This window comes from Ischnura elegans, chromosome 4, assembly GCF_921293095.1.
Source record: "Ischnura elegans chromosome 4, ioIscEleg1.1, whole genome shotgun sequence".
NCBI lineage: Eukaryota > Metazoa > Arthropoda > Insecta > Odonata > Coenagrionidae > Ischnura > Ischnura elegans.
The window spans coordinates 24,784,506-24,803,025 of NC_060249.1; the positions used below are offsets into that span (position 1 = coordinate 24,784,506).

At 38.9% G+C, this 18,520-nt stretch overlaps 1 protein-coding gene across 1 annotated transcript in view; it reads right to left on the reverse strand.

Moving 5' to 3' along the window:
* The window catches only part of LOC124157283 (mucin-1), a 131,517-nt gene extending 113,323 nt beyond the window's left edge, over positions 1-18,194 (reverse strand). Inside the window, exon 1 of the mRNA XM_046531878.1 lies at positions 17,362-18,194. The gene's annotated coding sequence lies outside the window, so the exon portion shown is untranslated. The remainder of the gene's footprint in view (positions 1-17,361) is intronic.
* Positions 18,195-18,520: the final 326 nt, after the last annotated feature.

The window sequence follows — 18,520 nt, forward strand, 5'->3', positions numbered from 1 at the left end:
TGGAATATTGACGACTAGAGGTTACCCTTTTAAACTGTTGAAGAGTAAACTCCTCTCAAAAAGCACTCAGGTAAGGCTCCATAAGAGTATTAGAGAGTGAGAAGCCAAGGAATACAAGTGATATTTTTTCTTAAAAGAGTTTGGTACAGAAATTAGGTAAAAAAACAAACGAGTTAAAATCGAAATTTAGTAGTAAAGTTGATTTTCCACTTGATATCAGTAGAGAATAGAGAATCGTATCTATGGACTCCAATTTTTTTTGTATCTCTTCTATCAATTTCTGTGCCTAACTCTGGTCGGAAAAAAACACTTGTACTCCTTGGCTTCTCACCTCCTCATATGTTGTATTATATGTATCTGAAATCTCAGCAATTGGCTGAAGTATTTGACTGCTGATCTAGGGGTCCCAGTCAGTGACGGCATGTCAAAATTAGCAGTGCCGAAACGCATTTTCCTTAACTTTTTTTATTACTGTGGTTGTTTTTAATATAGGATTTACATTTTATTACAACATTTTTTGTTTTCGCTACGAATGCACATTAGAAATTTTAAGTCAACAAAATTTGTAAATGTTACCTATTATGAGGTTACTAGGAGGCTCACCGGTACAGCATGTATATTAGCGCCTTCGGCGTGGTCACTCCACGTGAGATCCATGCGATTGTCGACAAAGATGCGTGTTTCATGCTGGGCTTTGGAAAAGGTCCGCCGCAAAATCGCGAAAGAGTAGGATTTATTTTTCCGGCAATCTTAGTGAGCACGACCTCCGTCTCCTGTGGTTTTAAGACGTCATTGCATAGGTCGGTAAAACCCAGCATTAGAGTCACTTTGGAAATAGATGGCTTGGTGGTGTAACTAATAGCATCCCGGATAAGCGAAATAAGTTTTTCTTGGCGAATTTCATCCTAGTTTGAGTAACATACATTCTCGGAATGAATACATCTCATTTAAAATAAATACCACATTATTTCGTCAGTAATGAGAACAGGTGATCTTATACGAACTGCTTCAGTTATTCATGATTAGATATTATTTTTAAATGTTGCTTGTTATTATATTTATTCTTCATTTATTGCCTATTTTAGGCAACCAACATGGTTTTGGAGATAAAACTACCTCGAATGCGTATATTTGTGCTTGCATAAAAAAAATTGGAATGAGAATTTGAGTGTCAAATAATTTGTCACGCTTTGGCTGAAATAAAGTACTTTGCATTTGGCATGAATATATTAATATATTGATTTATTTTTTGTAATTTCATAGGAAGGGTAAGGTATCTCGGGTTAAAAGAGTCACTCGTGGTGAATTTTTATTATTATTGGCGCTTGTATCATTTGTTATAGAGAGGAAATATGAATATATGTAAATGGAACTAGAAAAATATAGTCAGGAACACAAAAATTAGGCTGAATTGATCGTTTTTACGAAGTACAATGTTTATGTACAGCTTTTCCAAGAAATTTTATCCTTTTTTAACAATCCAATCACCTGAAAAACTTCATTATTGCATTTCCCGTACAGGCCCTAATATGTCAGCAAATGCTCATCTTTCATGTACTGGGTCTCATTTCCCATTTTTATATTGTGGAAATGCCAAATCAGAAAATTTGATGCGAAAGGTGGATGCTCTGTCTATAATTTTGAGCGTAATTTATAGCAGAAATTCTAAATTTGCCGTAATAGTAGGCTTTGTGAAGGAGGTCGTAAAATTTTGGGCGTGCAATGTGTCACAGACAATGGGAGAATGAATTTTCCTGTCATAAATGAGGCTTAAAATGCCTAAATATGCTTGTTATGTATAAAACTACTGATTTAGTTTTGAGAAAATAAACGGATTTTCACTGGCTCAGTGATTCCAAAGATGTCATTTATTTCTCGTTACTTTCCAATCTGTGAAAGACGTGGAACCATGAGGCGCTTCCTTTGCGCAGGAAGTTGCTTCTATTTTTTTTTTTTTACAATTTTGTGCACCTAATGTTAGCGTTTCGGTGTAATTATCCGCGCGTTTTTTCGATGAAGTAAAAATTACGAATATGTTTTCCTTTTTTAATTTTACGTCAGAAACATATTTTATACAATTCATAAATAAATTTTTTGTGTCCATATATTTGAATTCATTCTAAGTTTTATGATTATTACATTTTTATATTTTGACAAACAACTCGGGAAATCAGAACTAAGGTAGAGAATAGTTAATTGATCGTTTGTAATAACCATCAGTTTTCATTCATTTATTTCTCAGCACTTTCGCTTTCGTAATCAGAATGTGGGTGCCTTCATAAAGGTTAAGTGCTGACTAGTGAATTCTGCGATAGTGTCTAAAATTGAGTAAAACCTGAGGAGCATCTCCGATCATTCATATCAAAGTTTTTGTAGTTAATTTTAATGTTTTTAGTTTTAATGTTTAGGGTACGAGTTCATTCCAAGTATTCTGTGAGCGTCTTGATATGGGAATCGTGATAGGTTACGGAAAAAATTTGAACTGCCGATATGTGAAGTATTGCAATGCGCGTTGCGAGGATTCATTTAAAACACCAAAGGGAGCACCCTTTATCTTGTCCTGCTCATCAGTTCCGGAATGAAATGTAACTGGAGTATCTTCATTCATTAGGGTGCCGACTGCTCATTTTGCATTTGGGCTTCGACAATACATTTTTCGCATTTATTTCCCTCTAAATAACTGCGGAAAAATTCCTCTGGGTAAAAATCCCCTGGACCTTGAGTCGAATCGCATATCTTTGGGTTTCCAAGGCACTGCGCAGAACACGACGTTGTCCAGAATCTTCAATTCCCTTGGAAATTTGAATCAAGGAACCTGGAATGTGTTTTGATCTGCGCAGTGGGCAGGAAAACCTATTATAAGTTCCATGGTCGGATTCCCGGTCCAAAGGTATTTGATAATTAATGTGGATTTCACCTTGGTGAATGCGGCAGGTTTGAAAAACCTCACAATAATTGTATTGCTTATTATGATGTTGATTCGAAGCTATTATAACAATAATTTATCACCAGAGCAGGTTTACAACTACAGGACGGAAATTTAATCTTGGGGAAAATGGAAAAAAGAAAAAAATATTACACGAAAACATCTTGAATTCCAAATTTTCCGAATTTAAATGAAAGAGTACCTCGTCGGTATTAAAAAATATAAAAGACACTGGGAAGAATAATATCCATTACTATTAATCAAATGTAATTTTATAAAAATTTATTCAACTGCATTTTATTAATTTTCTAAATTTTATGCAAATTTACTATTGCTCAATCGTCAAGATATTAGATTTAAGTTTCCATTTTCACACAAGCCACACTTAATATCGACAACACGAACATTTCGCAAACTATATTGTTCACGTTAACTGCCTGGTTGGGTTAAGTCACTGGACTCACCGGTGCGGCAATTTCAGACGTGCCTTCGGTTCGGTCGTGGAGTCATGACTAATGGAAACTCTTAAGCGTTTTTATTATTCTATCCAAGCTTAATGAGTGAAGAGTTCATAAGACTATTACTCGATGCAGCTACAGGTATACGCACCAGTGGCGCCAACTTCGTGGGGCCTGAGGGGGCCCGAGCCCCCTCAAAAATTCGTTATGGGTGTGAGGAAAAAATGTGTCAGGCTTGTCGCTTTTCTCCGGAATATCCAAATATCGAGATTCGAGTTATCAGGGTTCTCATGTTGATCATATGACTCTTATAAAATTCTTAAAAAAACTTAAAACTTTCTACTTATAAAATTTCTCGGGGCAAGATCCCCGGTTTGGGCCTCCCCCAATATTTCTTGTAAGTCGGCATCCCTGACACGCACTCAAGTTATTTTAAACTCCTGTTAACTTCAGTTAATCTTAAAAAGATACCAAATAATCCAAAGAATTCATATGTAAATAACAGAAACAATCAACCTAAGATGATCTATTCGTATTTACTGCGAAATGAAATGTGGTCTTTTTTTACATGAGATCTAGGTATTCGTTCCGCTAATATGTGGAACTCAAATGCGATAAGATACCATTTTAACGACCTCAACTAGGGAAGGATGTGTGAGATTACATGCGGTAAAAAGTATATGCATGCATATTATGTATTTACTCGTCATAAGTCTGCATATTTTTTGTATAAGTGTTCTTTCATCCAGTTCCAGATTCCTTCCATTATAAACTACGTACTATTAATGATTTTTGTATCCGTCTAACTGATCTCCGAACTTGTTACTATCTATTTCAAAGAGTTGCGTTCATCGGCTTGTTAATGATTTGTTCACGTAGAGTGAAAGGGTGCTTATGAAACTACATACATTTATATGTAATAAATATAACCCCTTTTTATTTCTTTCTCACAGAAACGATTATAAATCTAATATAAAAATGAATTAAAACAGTGAAATAGTTTACAGAGTGAAATTTGAATGAGTACTGTTCTCCAATGTCTTGGATTCCCAACTCCCACTCCCAAGAGATGCTTCTCATCTTCCCTCTGCTTTTCCCTTGATCTTGCCGCTTTCCTCTGTCTCTCCCTCGCGATTCTACCCCGCCGAACGCGGTCCATCCTACGTTCTCGGGGATCGGGTTGGTGTGTTGACTAGATTTCTGGTTTCTCACCTTGTAGGTCCCGGTTCAAATCTCAACGGTCGCAGGAATCCTTCAGAGGCTTCCAAACTGGGCAAAATAAAAAAAAACTACCTTAAAATATAATTTCTAATAATTTTGAGTCCAAAGTTTGCGCATTTATCTGGGATTTAGGGCTAATGAATTTGAATTTTATCATTATAATAATGAGATGCAAAGGAGACAGTGGTTATGGATGGAGTGAATACAGAGCGTGAAAGGGATGCTATGAACAGTGTTAGAGGGTAGAATGTTGGGTTATCGAGGGAGAGGAAGGAGGAGAATATGATTTCTAGATAGAATGGAAAATAGTAGTCCTTAATGTGAATTTAAGAATGAAGTCCATGAAGGAAATGTAGACTGCCAGTATTATTCTCTTATACTCCATGGAAACCTACCGTAATCGACAGAATGCTTAAATAGTAGTCCATGCGGAATTCCCTCGCGAAAAAAGAATATGCCGTTCTATTCGTTTGGCCGCCGCATTTTGAGGAGTATAATGGAATTTCAACGGTAGGATGGTATGGCGACTACCATACCATCCTACCAGTCCCTCGTATCCGTCGGCTCTTCCACCCGCATTTCCATTATTTTTTTGTCGCCCTCCCTCCCAGAGTGTGCTATTAGGCCTGCGGCGTCTCCCCGTCCACAATCTGTGTCACTGGGGCTTCCCCGCTGCATCCTCCGGGGATTGGCCTCCCCGCCTCGGCTCCTGCAGACTGCTCGGCGCCCCAAGCATCCTTCCTCATCTCCCCCACCACCACCACCACCACCCAACGCCCCCTCCCTCCTCTTACCCATCCCCCCCCCAGAGCCATTCCGACTCGACCGCCATCTACCTCCTCTTTGGAGAGACCTCTCTCACGAGTCCCCATGGTGATGCATAGAACCGTTTCGTTGTTGGCTGCCACCAACCACGCCAACCACGATAATACAGGTCTTTTCGACAGCTGCCGCGATTTAGTTAAGACGAGCGTGCTGCGCCCGCTCCCAACGGGCTTCCCCCGCTCTTTTCGATGCAGGTCCACAGAGGGATAGGCGCGTTTCTAATTTTAAAATGTAGAAAAAAGGCAGGGTCTTATGTACAAATTTAATTGGAATGTTCATTTACAAATTGAGGTCAGAGGACCTCTTTAAACACAACATTGGAAGTAATTACACTATCCTATGTTAAACGCACATGATGACTCATACTTACGTATCAGCAGGAGACTTGAATGTGGAATCAGCCGCATTATGATAAAAGTTATTTAAAGAATACGAGATATTGTTTGATATTGAGGAATTTTACCGGATTTTTTTTTAATTATTTAATAACCAATTTTAGGAAACAATAGCAATATTTAGGAGTATCATATGCCGTCGCATGTTCTCTGATAAAGTCTGTGCATTTTGGTACCTCATTAGTAGTTTTGTTGCGTATAAGTTGAGAAAAAGGTATCTATGCAGTAGAAATAATATAGAAGATAGTTGGAGATTTCTGGTGGTTCCTGTTGCTTTGTTTGAAAAATAAGGCGTGAAAGAGGGAGGGAAGCCGAACACCCTGAATGTGTGCATTCCACACGCCCACGGCTTAGTTTGAGGTGAATTCTACCCTCACGCTTGCAAACCAACCTACCGGTCGAATCACTAAGTGGGTGAGTGAGTGACGTAAATCTAAAATACGAGCAGTGGGAATTTTTTTGCCCCGGGAACTCATTGCGTCTCTCCTTGTTGCTCTTTATAACGGGTGGTAGTTATCGTTCCTGCATTTCATAGAGGAGCAGCTGACACATGCTTTGACAAGTTTCGTTGAGTACTTAATGAACTGTCTCAGGCGTTTGTTTCTATGGCCTTTTTGAGTGAGCATTTGATTTGTGAATTTTTACTTCTTTTGGGCTTCTTTTTGTGATATTTTCAAAAAGCTGTTCAAATTTTCATTTTTGCCCCCAAATTTTGGAGAGGGGAGATTTTGATTCAAGTGAACCTTCCTCCTCTACCTTCCGCCCGGGAACACCTCTTAAAATACCTTGCATTTGCTCATATTTGTCTAGTATTACCTTTTGGCTGCAATGGTTTCACAAGCTTCAGTTTGACAGTTGATATTTTTGCGACGAACACGTCATAAGGTAAATTTACACTTTGATGCATAACACAAATAAGAAACCGACTTTTCTTGCATTTGGAGGAAAACGAAAAAAACTTGTAATTTATTGATACGAAATTTGGCTTTATTGTTTATTATTATACAAGAAAAAAGTAAAAATACTCCTCTTGAAGCTAACATGGTCATAGTTAATTCTTGTCCTAATAATGCGGGGATTTGTCAACATAATAGGGGACAAAGTTTGAATGGTTATCAGATTTTTACCAACCAACTCTGTTTCCAACAAGCTACTTCATTGACAAGGCAGTGCATAGTTTGATAAAAAGTGGATGAGTCATAGTACAAACTTGGTCGATTAAAATCCGTGAACATACAATAGTTTGTCCGCGATAATGCTCCTTGTCATTCGGTACTACAAAATATCACCATCCACCCTTGAGTGTAATTTGGCGTATTTAATTGGCACTGGTACATGTTTTGAGGATGGCATTTCGGTAAAAAGGAAGCCGGAAGCTCGTTTTTGCTGCGAGAGATGAATGCGCTGACGCTTTTCAGTCGGGACCGCCTCCATTTCAGAAATTCATCCTCATTATCACGTTCTGATTTTTGCGCGTTATCAATGTTATCTCATCGGTTTTATATTTCAGTCGTTCGACACCGCGTTTCTAACCTCCGTAATTCTTCTCGCTCTTAAATAATGTTTGTCTTTGATTGGCCTCACTATCCACCTGTGGGAATATTTATGATATTTCTTTCATTTACACTACCTTTATTGGTTAGTTCCGATCCTCGAAAATACTCCCATTATTGCCACTTCACATTCCCACCCGCTTCTATCGTAACAGCTACCCACTACACCAATCTATATTATATCTTTTTTTCTCACAGAGATCACTTTTTGTTTTAGACTTCCTACCTTGTTCAACACCATTTCGTCTACCTACCCTTCCCTTGATCTCTCATTGTCCTTCAGAATATTCTAGAGGCAGTTTTGAAAAGCCGTATTCTCCCGAGTCTTAATTTTTTCTTCTTTATATATTTTACTACATAGTTTAAATATGTTAAAGCAGCAGATTATATAGTTTTATATTCAATTCAAACGCCATATCGGCTGTTGGTGAACAATTAAATAAATGAATGATGCGCTCACTCTTTCTCCCGGCTCCTTCCCTTTCTCCATCCTCCTCCATCTCCCGGCGCTGCCGTTCTCCTCATCTCGTCTCTTCCAATTCCTTTCGCGTCTCCTTCCCATCCCAACGCCTTCACGTTCTCCCAAGGGCCGAAGGGCGGTCGACCTTTATATGGCGCGGCCGTAATGTGTTTTTCTGAGTGCATCATCCGAATGCTTTGCGGGATTATGCGGTGGGAGATACAAATGAGTACTTCCGTGAGATCTTTTTCACTAAGGCCACACTCAATCCTTAACTTCTCGATCCAATGAGAGGAGATTCGAAGGGATTTATGGTTACCCAAGGGGCATTGGGTACGCAAAGGATTCGCTCACACCCCACCCCTTCCATGGGTGGGATAACCTGCCACTGACATTACTTAGAGCAGATGCATAGTTTTATATTGAGCAGATGGCATTCCGTCAGTTTTAACCACGGGTGACCCATTAAAATATTTATCTATAATTTGAACTATTTACAGTTGTGTGGAGGAATGTGAACTATTTGAATTAATGAATCCATGCATGAATGTGACCTATTTACTCTTGTCAAAATATATGCTTTCCATAACTTTTGAGGAAGCCCACGGAAAATATTTTTCTGTATTAAAAGCGCAAAAGTGCTAATAATTCTGATAAAATCGTTTGTATTGACCTGGAATTGAACTAGGAACCTTTGATATCACTCTATTTTAACAATGTAAAATTTGGTTCATTGCCTTGACACGAAATCGGGAGAATCTTGACCGATTACTCTTCTAGTGAATATTTTTTTCCTGTGATAAGTGATCTTGAAGCTCACCTGTTTATGCTCCATGCGATGCGTGACTTGGAGGCAACAGGAAAATTTGGATTGCTCTAATCTTGCTCTTTGGAACTCTTTGGAGCGGGGCCTTGCCGATTTAGGTTTTTCAAATATCGCTCATATTATTCAGATATTTTCGGCTGACATGACTAAAATATGCATGTCTAAGCGTCATCATATAACGTATTATTCTGTTTCTGTGTTTCAGTTAGAAATTGTAGACACGCATTCCAACTCAGGTGTGACGTATTGCCAGTCGTATTTGATGAAATTTTTTAGTATTAACTCTTAAATGGTGGAAAATAATCATTTTTAGTTCATTAAAAGCCACGTTAACTAATTTTTGATATTCTGAAAATGTAGAGTAATGACTGATTTTCATTATCTTTTACCGAAAATTTAATTATTACTCTGATCAGTGAGTGTTATATTGAAATTGTGTATAAAGCTATCTTCAATAGAACTTCCACGTATAGTTTTAACGTAATATTTAATTAAGTAAAAAAATGGCCTAAATAAAAGAACTACTTGAGATTCAAGTAGCAGGCAATAATCTCCGGAATACTGGCGAAGAAACTTAAGTGTGGAAGTACTACTATGGATTTTTACCTTTCATTACACTGCAAGGGTAAAACCTTGAGCTGTACTTGGAGGAGATATTAATGACTTTTATTTAAATAAGGCCATGATGAGATATCCCAAAGGCAAAATTTATGATCGATGAAAATAGTGGAATAATTATGATGGAATTGATGTTATCACGCATACTAGTAATCAAAACAAAAAAAGCATCATCACCTATTATTGTAAAATATTTTAGATTTGCTCTATTTCGCATCTGCTGATCCCAATGGCAATTTATAGGCCCTAGATATTTGGAGGGAAATATCTTAAAATCTGAAGGGGAGTCAGTCTTTTATTGAACAATGTAAATTTAGCGTATCTGCGTTACCGCATTCAATCTAAAAGCCGTTGAATGTCAGTTACTTTCTTCTAATAGCAGTAAAAACAGGGAATTTGAAATTTATAGGCTGCAGTAATAAATATAGTGCGCTGAAATGATGTATATTGACTGGTATCCATTCAACTGTGCAAAAAAACATTCAGATTCGGTTTTATTTGATGAGCGTTAATTAATTAACAGTAATAAATTTGATTTCCGGGGTGTGAAATCAGCGAAGACTCGGCGTATTCTCCACCAGGCCAAATTGACTGTTGCTGAAGTGGCATTCCGACTGTCAAATACTCTATCTAATCTTCGGAGCTTCATGAAGTGACTGGGGAATTGGAGACGTTTATTTACAGAATACATCAGGTTCATAACTTGGGAGTAACATTACCTTGGACGATAGAACCATAACATGCATGAAGTGTCGAATAGCCCAAGCTAAGGCAGCGTTTATAGCTAAGAGGCCGCTACTCTGCTCGAAGAGCATAAGTCTAGGGACCAGGATAAAGTAAATAAACTGAAGTAGGATCCAACGCAATACTGTGCGCCTAGGTGGAATGGTAAAATTAATGAGAGGCTGAGAAATTCATTTGTTTGAAATATTCGGGAATAACTGAAAGAAATACAGCGGTTTTAATTTTCGGGAAACCAAGTGTTTATGTTTTAAATGAATATTTGCAAGGTGTGGGGGCAATTTGTTAATCTAGCAAAATACACATAAAAATATAATCATTAACTTTGTTGATGCTTTAATGTTTCTCTAAAATGGAGTGTTTATCTATTTCCCGTCTCTGGGACATAAATATTTGAATAATGCATATGCACTGGATTTTTGAGGCTTTAACCTTGCAGAAATCCATTTAAAGTGAGGAAAAAAAAACAAACTTTGCTTTCTGCAGCATATTGGAAAGCAAAATTTGTTATTTTTCCGAACTTAATAATGCATATTCTAATCGGTTGTAGTTTTCGCGGACCATTTTTTATTAAATAAACTGTCCATGTCGAATTGGCGACCTTCAGCAGCATGTTCAGCTACTGGTCAGGGAGGCAATGGAAATCGAAAATATCGGAATAATTTTAATCGATACCAGAGAAAACGAAATATTTCAAAATGTAAACCCTTACAGATCCACCACAAAAATCACATAACCGAAGGAAAATCTGGTGCTTTCTCGACGAATAGACTAAATATGACTTTCTGGGGTTTCCATTTGGTTGAGGGCGTCCATTGTCTCCAACGGTTCGAGGTCCAACACGTCCCTCGTGAAACGGAAATGATGCCTAGTCAAAATTTCCTGATGGAGGATCGTGTCGGACCTCGAAACGTTGGAAACAATGGACGCTCTCACCCGGAGGGAAACCCGAGAAAAACAAATTCAATTACTTAACCGTAGAATCTAATAAAGCCTCCAGTTCGCGACGGAAACATCAGTGGGAATGGTACAAAAATACGCGAAAAAAACCTATAAAAGAAGTGTTTTAAAAATCAAGTGTCCGCGAATACTTCAATTTATTAGAATAAACATTACTGCATATTTATCTCCCAATGACGTAAAAATAGATTTATTCTACATAAAAAACGTAAAAACATTGTAAAAAGTTATGACTAGATTTTTTAGGACCGAGTATATTGCCGTGCTAAAGGCTTTCATACTATGACCACCCCTTGCAATGGTTTTTTTTAAACGCTTAGATTTCCTTTCCCAAAAATTTAAACCAATTTTAGTGAGTTTTGAGGGGAAATTTTTATTTTCCATGCTTGTTAAGACGTGCGTTCTGGGATTCCCACGGGAAACCTCGAAATTGTGGGTCCATTACGTGTGGATTTTGTGGGGATCGCTTTTTTCCTCATTGTCACGCCTCGGGTGTGGGAACTCGTCGGAAGGAGGAGAAAACCGCCTAATCACTGGCGGCGAAAGAAAACACGGGCACGCCCGCGCGCTCGCGTATTTTTTTCTTCTTTCCCTCATTCATCCACGCGTTCAAATATTCGTCCGTTTTCACTTTCCGTGCGGCTGCGCCAATTGAATATTTTTTTTTATCCGCCCGGGTGGGTGGCGATCCGCTTCAAAAGAGAGAGACGTATAAAGAGAGGGAGAGAAAATAATATCCGGCTCGCGTCGCCCCGTCGTCTGCGCCGCTGCTTCGTGTGTCATCTTCCCTCACTCGCTTTTGCCGCCGGTGTCGGGCGGGCCCGGAGCGCAGACTTTGGAAATTCCGCCCGTCACTTGGCCAAACAGAATAAAAACCGTTGGCTCGCCCGCCGCGTAAGAGTCTTCCTCGCCACCTTGGGGCACCAGGTGGGATCGGCGGCGGCGGCGGCCGCAGTGGTGGTGTGGTTCGTCAACCAAAAGAGCGGGATGCTCCTTTGCGGGATGGATAAGAAAGGTTGATGACCTTTTTTCCCATCCGCGAGACGGGTCATTTTTGGTCGCGACACTCCACATTATTATTTCAAAAGGGGTTCAGTTTTCTGTCCCCCCCCCCCTTCCCCACCCCTCACCCTCCCTTAAGACCCGCTCTTTGAAACTGCGAAAAAAATAAATAAATGTAGCGTCGTTTTAATTCGGGTCACGCGCGCATTGTGTTGTTACGGTCTTTCTTCTCGATTCTCCCCTCGGGGTCCTCGAAATAAAATGGCCATGTCAGCCTCACCAACGAGCAGGTGCCCTGAGCTCCAAAATAGTAAATTAGTGGAGAATGGAATGACTAGGTATTATGTACCCGACTATATTGTTAATATTGTCTTCGTTTGCCATTATACGGCGGTGTTTCGTTCGAATGGCCATGATTATGAGTAGAATATACATTGGCACCGCGAAAATCATGGTTATTTGCAAGTTTATATGACAATTTTGAGTGATATAAATGTATTCATAGAAGAAAGTACGCGGTGATGTAGCTATTGGAATTGCAAGTAAGGTCGTGGTGACTGTTTTGTAATGAGCAGCTTATCGATGGCTACGTATTGCTGTAGCTAATTCTTCATGTTAGTTGAATTTTTCCTCAAAACTATCCTAATTATTAACGTGTAGACGATGGGGACATCACCGACGCATTTTGGCTTGAAGTTGACTCTTCCTTTGGATGAAATGTGTACAAGTGAAAGCCAAAGGCGTGATTGCTCTGCATGATTTGAGAAAGAGCCATGTACGGCATCGATTGAAAAGGTTAAATATTATTTTTTCATTAAATTCTTACTCTAGTCCAAAATTCAAATAAAATTAGGTTTCATTTTTATGCTAAAAATTTTCTAGTTTTTTTTTGCAAATTATCTTGTATTTTATCGTTGATCTTAGAAATATCTCAAATAAATGTTGATGTAATCAATTAATCATTTTTGCTTCGTTAGACCGTGTTTGGTGTAATTTGTGGGAATGTAAGATAATAGGAGAGGTACCTGGCCTCATCATTAGCGTATATCCCTCAAAGGTTCACAAAGTGAGTTGTAATTACATAGATTCACGATAAAAGTAGTTTTGACTGGTATCCGCCTCGTAGTTGTCCGCGTGGACCGCAATCCGATCACCGATATGACCGTGAAGAAATCTCTCTCGCCACTTTGAGAATCAGATGCTCGACATTGGACCGGAAACAAAACCTTATGATATACATTTCTCCTACGCAATACTGGCATACTATGTTCTTCCAAGGCCAGTGAGTATCAGTAATATATTTCATTTTTCTCTGTAGTAAATCAACCGAAACTTTTGATTCTCGGCTGGAGCGAGTTTTTAATAAAACCGTAGGACGGGGAAAATCAATCTAGTAACTAGTGATTAGAAATCTGTTGTCGGCTGACCGCTGCTCTGACCATAGTACTTGCAGATTCGGAATGTCGATTCGATGTAGGTATGAAATTATCCTAAAATTTTAAGTATGATTTGGAGAAATCATAACAATCAATTATAGTGTGTTGATGATTAATTAAATCAAGGAACGGTCATTTCTTTGTTGTGTAATCCAGTTTAAACTCTTAATTACCGTACTTTGTGACCCAAGTGTGAAAGTAGAAGCTAGTAGAAAACCGTCGATGTCGCTAGATCACTTAACTTTCGCCTGCTCGTGAAACCAATAAATAGTCCACGAATGAGAATTGTTGCGAGGATCTAGGAAAGTTTCATCCGAATTGGTACGAAATTTCTCGCGGGAAAGGATAAAACCGTAATTTTATTTGCTAATATTTGTTCATCCTTCGCGTTCTTTTTCAACTTAATGACATTCATTGGAGATACGGTGGTAGCATGTCTAATGCTGATTCTTCTGAAATGTAATAGGTGAATAAATTTTGAGTGAAGCTAAAAAGTAGTATTTCCCATAAGCCTTGAATTTAGAGTAATGTCTTCTAGTTCAGAGGTAGGTTCATATTTTTCTTATTTCCGCTTATATTTAATTAAAACCTCATTGCATAATTAGAAAATTCATTTATAGTCAGCATTTTTTTGAAAGGAAAGCGGAAAATGTATGCATCCACTTAGTTTCCGCAATCTTACTTGGTGTGCGATTCAGCGATTTTCTTCCTCGTTTAATTAAAATCGCTGTCACTAATAGTTTTTATATATTTATATAAATAAAATATATATAATATACTTTATATATAAATAGTTTTAGCGCTATAACTACGAAACTATGGAATTTTGACTGCAACAAATTGAGTTTATCACTGAAAGATCAAAATATTTAATGTCGAGGCCCCCTTACCGAATGAATATGGTGGGAAATGAGAATAAGTGGGAAAATTTTAAATGAATTCTATAAGTGACGTGGGAAAAGTTTATATGAAGTGGGAAAATAGAATACTTGTAAATGTTTAGCCGTGGGAAAATGACATCAATATTATTAGTTAATACCCATCTTTATCTTATTATTTAACATATCCCGATTTTGGTAATATGAATGAAAAAAAAATGACGTTGAAAAGCAGAGTTTCCTTACCCTATTCAGCTTTAAACCAGGTTTTTTCATTTGCTGGAGTAAGTCTGAGGAATTTGATATTTATTCTTTAATGAAATGGAAGCGATATAAAGTATCTTATGTTTGTGCATCTCATAAATATGCGATAAACGTTACAAACTCATCATTACGTCATTATTTATTTGTTCCCATGCCACCGGAAACAGCAAATTGGCCTTTTAGATCGCGGTTTATTCAGACTTTAGCAAGTACATGTTCACGTGCAACAATTACCTAAGGAGCGGGACTCGAACCTACCCAGGCGGGACTCGAACCCGCTACTTCTTGTTAGGCAGTCGTAGACCTTACCCCGCAGCCAACGAGGCCGGCATTTAGCTTAGCATGCTATATTTAACTACAGCAATATGGAATACATTGATTTCTGGAAACGTTAGCTATCTCTGACAGTGTCTTAAAAACGTTCTTCGCCGTCAAGTTTGAATCATTGTCTCAAACATTAAGTGTTGCGATGGAAGAAAATTATTAATGACCACAGTAATGGCATAAATAGAAACCATTGTTGAAGTTCAAACCATGGCGTCAATTTTTATGCATATTATGGTATTCTGACAGACTGCTTGCGGTAATTATCGAAATTGCCGCTGTAACTTTGGATCGTTCTTTAAATTCAGACGCTGGTTTTGGGGCAACGTGACGGAAATTGATAGTGTCAAAGAACTGCGCGTGCTTGTGATGTTTTTCATCCTTTTAAATTTTTAGCGGGATAAAATTCGCGTAATGGAGTGGCCTTGTGCTCTCTAGGTCCAATTAAATGGCGCAAAAACAGTTAGGTTGGCATCATCCCGTTGGAAGGCAAGAATTTCAACGGCATAGTAGCTATTATTCATTCGACCTTGAAACATCTTGGGCAAAATCTATTGACTGAGAATTCGAGGAAGCTGGGATATCGTGTTATGTATTCCCTCCAACACGATGAGTATCGCGTCATTCTGCGTGGTTACCGTAGTTTTTCGTGTCTATATTAATGCGTTTCCTTTCTTTGGGGGTTTTCACTTTAGCAAAGACTAATTGGCAAATTAATTTATATGTTTGGAAGAATTTTGATTTTTTTTCTACTCTCATAAAATCGTTGAGTCTATTTCTTACCAGGTGACAAAGGGTTCTAAAAAAACAAATTGACGAATAAATATGCTTCCTTTTTTGTTAACAGAACGGGCTATTTTTATATTTTACGGTATTTTAGTGGAAAATTTGTAAGTTAGGTAGTTGAAGTTTAAACAGAGTCATGATTTTTTAAAAATTAGTTTCTAAAATATTTTCTAGCCTTCATTGTCATCCTTTAGTCGAAATAAAGAAGCAGTACAATTTTTAATGCATCAAGGTTGTCTTTTCTCAATCTTTGCTTATGAATCCAATATTTTTTTAAGTATCTCGTTGCTGAAATTCCGTTCTGTTTCTTACTCATATTAAGGTTCCCTAGCCGTTATTGTTTCAGCATATCGCCTGATAGGGATAGGAAAAATTTCCGTAATTAATATAATAAAGTATATTATCATAAGAAAGGATATTTATGAGAAGGAAAGACTTTTCATTTTATAGTCAATGTTCACTGATTCTTATATTTTCGTTTAATTGTGGACGCGATGTTTAGGGCGTGATGCGTCTGGTGCAGGGAATTCACGAGGGGGTTTTCCAGTCGTTGAGGTCTCCTCGGCCGTTGAAATCTCCTCGCAACTCCCTTTCTTCGCATGGACGTCCTCCGGCTCTTTCCGGAGTAATTGGCAAGTGGGCCATCCCACAGAGGGAAACAATAAATAATCACCGCAAATGTGCACCTCTGCCACGCGCGGCTGACTACAATCCGTCGCGGTTCCTAAATCCGGCTCGTGCCCGAAAAAAATAAGCGGCGAGTTTAGGCGACTACCTGGCCAAAACGCGGGACGTGGTAAATAAAGGAAGATGCGCCGCTAAGGTTTTTTGTAAAATGCCTTATATTATATAGACATTTCTCTTGCTTTTTCGATGATTGGTCGGCCCGAACCGCAAAATCATCGCACGTCGTGGCGGGGGAATTCTTTTTCCATGGTGGTCTTTGAGTTTCCCATCGCGAGCCACACTGAGTGGTTAAGATGGGCCTGGGAATTCAATTAATGCCCTAAGATATTTTATCAAACCTTGGTTTATCAATATAATTTCACGTAGCGCTTTTCGGGTGTATGCGCTTAATTTATGCTCAAGGTAATTTTATAGTCTATTTACCGGTGGAAAGAAGCTGTTTGCTGAAATACTATTTCAATTTATACCCAAGTATCTTCAGAATTGCTTGGTAATAATTTTTAAGGGTTGATATATTTTGTGTGAACTGGTTGACCATATGCATGCTTTTTGAGTGATTTGAGATGGTATCGGATAAATGCAGTCTCTTCTAATTTTCGCTTGTTTTTTTATCATAGCAATTTACTATGCATATCAAGATCAGTGCGCCTGCTTGGTCTTTATATTTTTGGATATTTGATATGGCTATCCTTAATTATGCGTGAGTTTTTGCTTAATTTTCATTCTGCGTCAGGTAAAAATACAGCGATACATCATTCCTTTCCTATTTTTCTCAGAACATAATGGAGCACCTAATTCGTAGTCAATAAAGAGGACAACTTTAAAATTTTGAAGAGAAGTACGATTTTGTTGCCCTGAATCGTGGTAGTAATTAACCAGTAATCAAAGTCCATCAGCATAGTATGACCACTGGCTTTCATTATGGCTACTTTAGAGGAAACAATAGCGTTCAGCATCACATAGAAGAACATATTTGGTGTATAGAAGATGACTTCACCTACCTCCTCCTGTTTATTCTGCCACCCACAGTGTTGAAAGAAGTCCTGGCAATCAATCTCTTGGTGAAAGATGAAGCTGAATAACTTGATCAATTAGGTTTTTCTCGTCGCAGAGGAATGTTCAGAGTTGTCCTTGTCGAAAAACTAAGCATGCTCCGAACCACAAAGTAGTGTTTTTTTTTAAATATGCGGTCAAGTCTTCTTATGCAGGCAGAAATCAGCCGGAGTTTCGACCGCCAAAAAGAAGAGACTTCAACGGTCGAGTCTGTGCCGGACCTTATCTTCCGTGGGTCCACCTCGTCCGTTTGGGCGAAAACAAGCAACAGTCAATCCACCGACGTCTTGAGATGCTGCCGACTTTTATACTGACTGCAAGAGACTACACCATCACAGTGAAACGAATCGAATAATAAGTCTCCCCAACTTTTGTACACACACGCTGCTTGCGGATTTCACTGAATATTTCTCTCACAAATTTGGCGAAATTTCGTTTGTCGCTTCGCCAAATGGAAAAAAATCACTTGTAGTTTTCATTCTTTGGAGTTCGAGAGTTTCGTGCTGGTAAAAATTTCGTTAAGCGATCAGTCTGCATTGGAGGCTCGGAGTCTCCAGTAAAAAAAAATTGCCGCTCATGCGGCTCACGCCGCTTTTTTTGCGGAATTCTGGTCGTACGGAACGCTGAAGTTGTTGGAGGATCCCTGAGAGCCGCGCTTAGGGTTGTTCGTCCTCTTGTGCCGGGGAAGTCGATGAAGGAGAGGCGGTCGTAAGCCAAAGATGTCTGCCACTCTTTCCTCCACACGCAACTGCAAGCGTCTGCCGGCGCTCAAGAAGCAGTGAGTGAGGAGATTGGTAAGCCGGAGGAGACTCAATGGACGAGAGGTCCGTGAAATAGAGATGGGGAAGTGAGGAGTTCGGGGGGAGGGGTGGCGGGAGACGGCGTGGAGGAGAGGGTAAGGTGAGGTGGAAGGGGCAGTCCGCGTGGAGGGGCATTGGGGAGGAGGCGAGGGGGAGGAGGGAGCGGAATGGGAGGGGGGAAGACCAGCGAACGAACACACACACACACAGCGCTGGTAGTGGATCTCTCGTAGAGGTGGGAATTTTGGCTCATTTTTGAGGAATCGATTCACGTGATTTGATTCACAACTATGATTCGTCTCTTCAG